This window comes from Triticum aestivum, chromosome 6D (assembly GCF_018294505.1).
Source record: "Triticum aestivum cultivar Chinese Spring chromosome 6D, IWGSC CS RefSeq v2.1, whole genome shotgun sequence".
NCBI classification, from domain to species: domain Eukaryota; kingdom Viridiplantae; phylum Streptophyta; class Magnoliopsida; order Poales; family Poaceae; genus Triticum; species Triticum aestivum.
The window spans coordinates 24751763-24757707 of record NC_057811.1 but is presented as its reverse complement, the minus strand read 5'-3'; the positions used below and the strand labels follow the sequence as shown (position 1 = coordinate 24757707).

The window sequence follows — 5945 nt, the reverse complement described above, 5'->3', positions numbered from 1 at the left end:
GTAGAAGCAGCGTGGCTTCCACCGAGCTGCCTCAGCTGGAGCATGCGGCTCCTGCTAGCTACCCCGTGGATGCTATCACGGAGTCTCAACATTGCCACCTTATGGCGGAATGGCAGAACTTGAAAGTCAAGGCGGCTGTTGGCTCTGTTTTACCTACTGAACCCGGCGCAACCTACCACTGCCAGCCGATTCCAGAAGGATATGCTAGGGTGATGGTGGATGAAATAACTGAGGGATTTGAGGACCTCCAGCTTGACCACCCTACCGGTGAAGGGGAGACTCGGCTGGGTTTAGCTCTGAAGACTCCATGCCTATGGCGGAAGGAGCTCATCAAGCTTCCGAACTGGACGGCTCCGGCGAGTAAGGGCATTCCGCCTCCTCCTCCGGCGAGTGATCAGGGCACTCAGCCTCCTTCTCCGGTGCGTGGCGGCACTCCGCCTCCTTCTCCGCCAGCGCCGGCGCGCCAGAGCAGCCAGCCTCCTCCTTCTCCGCCTCGTCAGCAAGGGCGGAAGAGACCCGCCGCCGCTGCGGCTGCTCCGGCGCGTCGTAGTCCTTCTCCTCCGCCTCGTAAGCAAGGAAAGAAGACAGCCGCAGCCGCTCCGTCTGCTCTGCCGGCGTCTAGCAGTACAGCTGCCAGAGGCGGGAGGCAATACAGATTCGGTCCTTCTCTGAAGACTCCAGAGAAGTTACCATATGAGAGGACCGAGGAATTGAACGCGAAGATCGTGCGAGCCGAAGTGAAGAACTTCTTTGAAGGGGTCAAAGCAAAGAAACATCCACCTCCGGGGGAGAAGGTAGATCCGGTGAAAGCAAAGCGCACTCTGGCTGCCCTGACAAAACCACCAAAGTCTCCGCCGAGAGGCAACTATGAGCGCGTTCTTGGAAAGGCATATGCCAAAGCGGAGCGGTCGGGAAGTACTGTCAGTGATAAAAGGATGAAAGAACGACGAGCTGGGAAAAAAATTGCCCAGCTCGGCGAACAAGCGAACCAATCGTGCCCCCCGCTCAAGGTGTCAAAAGACATCGTCGCTAATGATCCGGGTATGGTGCCCGGTTATAGCAATCTTGGAGATTACCTGCCCGACGATGTACATTATGAAATCATGGAGGTGGACGACCACAAATACCATTACGGGAAGCCTCTCGTCAAAGATGTCAGATCTCTAAGCACGATGATGCGAAGACTACATGATTGGTACATGAAAACCTGCAGAGAGTCTGATGGGATGAGTACTTTGACGCTGGGAGTTAAACCGGAGCATGACCTCGTTGGAATTGAACTGCTGAATGTTCCATTTGAGAATTTCTTCCAGTTTTACAATCAAAAGTCCCTCGATAAAACAACGATCACTTGCTACTGTCTGTAAGTAGTACTACTTCTGTCACTAAGTCTCTCTATATAGGTCAGCTCTTTCATTGCATGTATTTATACTTATCCTCACTATATTATGCAGATTGAAGATCGCCGAATTGAAGAAAAGACAAATCGGTGATATTGGGTTCATTAACACAAATCTCATAGATGCATATACGGTTGAAAAACATCCCAAAGAAGCCGAGTCCAACTTGCTACAATCGTTGGTATTAAATCAAAACAAAGATATAATACTCTTTCCTTACAACTTCAAGTGAGTGTTACTGTCTTCTGCATATTCGGTTTCCCTTATTAGTCCAGGTTATGGTAATGTAATTGATGACTTATGCATGCATGCGCAGCTTCCACTATATTCTCCTAGAGATTAAGCTTGAGCCGGGAGTAGTAACCGTCTTAGACTCGAGACGAAAAGATCCCCAGGACTATGCAAACATGACTCAAATGCTCCAGAAGTAAGTTAAATCGATCATTATCCACCATATCAGCAACTTTGTTCATTTCCTGATATCAAGTAATTGTTTTCTTTGTCTGGCAGGGTTTGGAGAAAATTCACCTCAAAAGCCCCGGGACGAACCAGCTGCAATTTAGACACCCGAAAGTAAGTACTATAGTAGCATGTTCCGCGCATCTCCTAGTGATTCAAGCGCTAGTTTGATCAATACCATTTAGCATGCTTGCTTATCAGTTTGATTGACCTCTATTTCTTGTAAAGTGGTTGTGGCAGCAACCCGGGAATAATTACTGTGGACACTACGTTTGCGAGTCCATCCGCTACCATACCTGTGAGCGGGGCTACACTGAAGAACAATATGAAGTGCGTAAGCAATAATATTCACAATTTTATTTTATTACCATCATTTGTGTTGAGTTTCATTTATTCATATATATATGTATTGACCCCCTTCTTCAAATTAGATTTTTCGGAAGCGGGATCAACTCCTAGCAGAAGATTGTATGCGAGGAATTCAAGAGGAATTGGCGGCATTCTTCCTTGACCACGTGATCGCTGAAAACGGAGAATACTATGTGGACCCTGTGTTCCTACAATATAATTAGGAGATTGTATTGTAAGAGATAATTATTGTATATATGTAGCCGGTAGTGTCGGATAGATATACGAGAACTTGTTGTTCGACCAATATCTCGGAGAAGGAGAGGTGGTCGATATCACTTCTCTCTGTATGCATATGTTCATGACGATCTTCTGTTTCCTTCATTTGATTACTAGCTAGCGTGTCTACTCCTCTCCATACGTATATAGTACGTAGCGTCGACCAAGCACGAAGATAAGAGAGGACACTTCTCTCTATTAATTAGCTAGCTAACACAATATATGAAACACCTAAATTAACCCCCCAAAACCCCAAAACCACCCTCTTTCAAAAAAAACAAAAACCTCAGCTCCTGCCAGATGCTGACGCGTGGATGCCTATTGGTCCCGGTTAGTGGCACCAACCGGGACCAAAGGCCCTCCTGCCTGGGCTGCCCGCACCGGCCACGTGGACGGCCTTTAGTCCCGGTTCCAGAACCGGGACTAAAGGCCCTTATGAACCGGGGTAAAAGCCCCTTTTCCTACTAGTGAGTACATCTACATCACTCCATTGCCCACAGTCGACAAACGACACACCTTTTTCTTACATCACTGCACGGTGGCACTGATTCAAAGAATTGGTATGCATGGACCACAACGCCAGCAAAACCCGGCAACCATGACCTGTAAAACCCTTGACGCTCTTTTAGTTTTATCATGGGCCTTGAAATATATTGCACAATCATGGTAGAACGTCGACATTTGAAGGTGAAGCTGGATATTATGACTTCAAAGAGCCTTGATGCTGTTTCAGTTTTATGATGGATCTTGTAATATATTCCACGTATACAAAAATATATATATATTTATGTATGTCAAAAAAATCACTCATGCTACAGATTGTAAAAAAATTCTTGACACACAAACAGAAAAACCAATTGAACACGGAATTAATTTTATAAAAAACTAATATCCAACACAATATATAATTACATAAATTAACATTATTGTTTCAGTTACAACTCATTTCTTAGCACGTAAATATGATGTGAGATCAAGCAGTAAGAACATCTAACGAGTTTTCTTAGTACAAAATTTAATTATTGTTAGAGAGAGAAAACATACCCTGCGTAAGTCTCTTTTTCTCTATTATCCGGCTGAGAGAAACGCCAAACAAAAGCTTCTGAACTGTCAGAGTGAAACCGAACAACCGATCTTCATACAAAAGTTGTCTTATGTTACTTAGCTGGCCTAAGAGCATGTTAATCACGCAATGTGTCATGCACTACGTGTCAACGATGCCCATCTGCTCTATATGATTCTGCGCAATTGACAGATGTATTATCTGAAAGTCAAATTTACATCTAGTCATCTCCTGAAATATTCAAGTCAGACCCCATGCGTGGACCAGGTTGTTCTGCATTACAGATGTGTGTAACTCGTTACCGACAAAAAATTTCAATCCATCTGAATTATTTAGTCTAGCCAGATATGTGTTGAGCAATCACTCCCAACAATTTCATTACCTGGACATATGCCAACGCATCTCCAAGCATCCTGGTAAATACTCGTGCCATCACCTCCACAAACCTGTGTGAGTTGCAACATTGATTGATTTCATATACGCATCATAAACAGAATGTCCTTGCTGTTGGTTAAAGAGGGAGAGTAGCTATACCCGGTGCGGCCTCGACAGACACATGTCTGGGAAGCCGGTATACACCATCCTGCTCATGTCACTGGCATGACCAAGAAGAGGACTCGGCCACAATGCGGTGCAGCAACGGGAACGGTCATCAAGAAATTCAGAGAGTACCAACCTATCAAGAAATAAACCAATTACATACGTACAAAGAAGAGTCAGGTCAGACCTGCAAAAGCAGAATCATTTTCAGTGCCATCAATATGTTTCGACTATACTGAAATTGGCGATAGGCATTAGTCTCGACATTAAGTGTACACAATGTTACATCCAATTCAATGGAAGGGAGCAACATATATAGTAAGGACTTTATATAAAGATACGGAGGCACCATATTTTTTTTATTCCTGATGCGACAAACAAAATTTCACCTCGAACTAAGTAAGATGCATATTCTCCTGAAAGATGAACTGACCAAATGCAAGCTAAGGGCTGGTTCAAACTTTATATCTTCGGACAGATTGGTGCAGAAATAGTTATTGCTTGTGTGCAACAGAGCGAAGTGCTTTCTGAAGAAGTAAACAAAAGGAGTACGCAATTAAACAAAGAGAAACATTAGCATGGCTCTATAAGAAATGCTGATTGTTCACTTGCATTAGCAATATAATGATTTAAGTGTGTAGTGCAGGAAAACCACTTTTTTTTTCTCTATATACAGTCCCAAAGTTTATACCTTACAAGTCGTAGCTGATGCAACTGCACAAAAATTTGAAATATACTGTATCACATTTTTTTTTACCCAACACCGTAGAACAAAATGTTCTACGGTAAATCAATTAAAATAAATATAGTACAAAATGTTACAGATCCCCAAGGGAAAAACATACTGTATCACATTCATCTGGCAATCATCCGTGCGTCGCAACGGAAGCGTGAATACTCTAACAATTTAACATCAGTTGTGTCAAACATATTTAGTGTGCATGCACAACAAACGAGTTGTTAAGAAAACAGTATTGCCCTGATCACTAATTGTTAAGAAAATATATTTAGATGTGTCAGTGCAAACTCACATGCCAGCTGCCACCACACACATACACACACACATCAGTAATTTTTATCAGTGCCCAAGGATTTGATCATTTGCTTAAGCCAATAAGCCCGTGATCTCTTCGTCTGAAAAGATCTTTGCAAAAATCCAATTATAATAGAAGAGATATGCAACTATTTAATTCAATAGACTGAACTGCTAAGCAAGAAAAAAACCTTAAGTTCAAATCCTAACCCTTTCAGCAACCTTATTAGTTCTTTCTTGCGTTGAAATTCCTACATATTGATCACTGTAATATCAAGTGGTTAATATGATGCAATGCACGCTGTTGTTTTTCTGGGAGTTAAAGAAAAGAAAAGGAAAAACTATAGCCTAAGTGAGTACTCGTGAAAATTCTGACCTAAAAGCTTGTGGATTAGTTGGTCCATCCAAAGATTAAGAAAGGTTAACAACTTTGTTGTCAATAAACTAAGATGAAACAATCTGAAAAAATATGCTTCGAAACAAAGAATTTCAGATGTCCAAGCTCCAAGAATCAGAAACAAGATTGCACAATGAAGTGAGATATGATTACATGGCTGATATCAAGACAAGCGACCAGAGCTTGCAGACCTGATGGCACTTGTGTGGGGGCAGTGCGAGGCCGGCGAGTTCACCGTCACTTCGGAGTTCCGCACCAGCCGCAGCCAGGAATCGAGAAGGTCGAGCCCTCAGGTTGGGAGTGGGACTCGCATCCAGCTGCCTCACGCCATCTGTCGTTCGATCCCGACGGGTGGGACTCAGATCCGCTGCCGCCGCTGCAATGACAGCACCATCAGGCATAGGAGAAGCCACATATGTCGTCGGC

The 5945-nt window shown here is 43.5% G+C and overlaps 1 long non-coding RNA gene across 7 annotated transcripts; it reads right to left on the bottom strand.

Moving 5' to 3' along the window:
- Positions 1–2937: 2937 nt before the first annotated feature.
- Positions 2938–5916, bottom strand: LOC123140863 (uncharacterized). Of its 7 annotated transcripts, none has more exons than XR_006470084.1 (6): positions 5711–5915; positions 4479–4616; positions 4084–4276; positions 3932–3995; positions 3531–3822; positions 2938–3089 (listed from the first exon to the last, which is right to left on the bottom strand). It is a non-coding gene; the product is annotated as an uncharacterized lncRNA (long non-coding RNA). The 7 variants fall into 7 exon arrangements; XR_006470086.1 differs by having other exon boundaries at positions 4523–4616; positions 5711–5914; XR_006470085.1 differs by having other exon boundaries at positions 4523–5908.
- Positions 5917–5945: the final 29 nt, after the last annotated feature.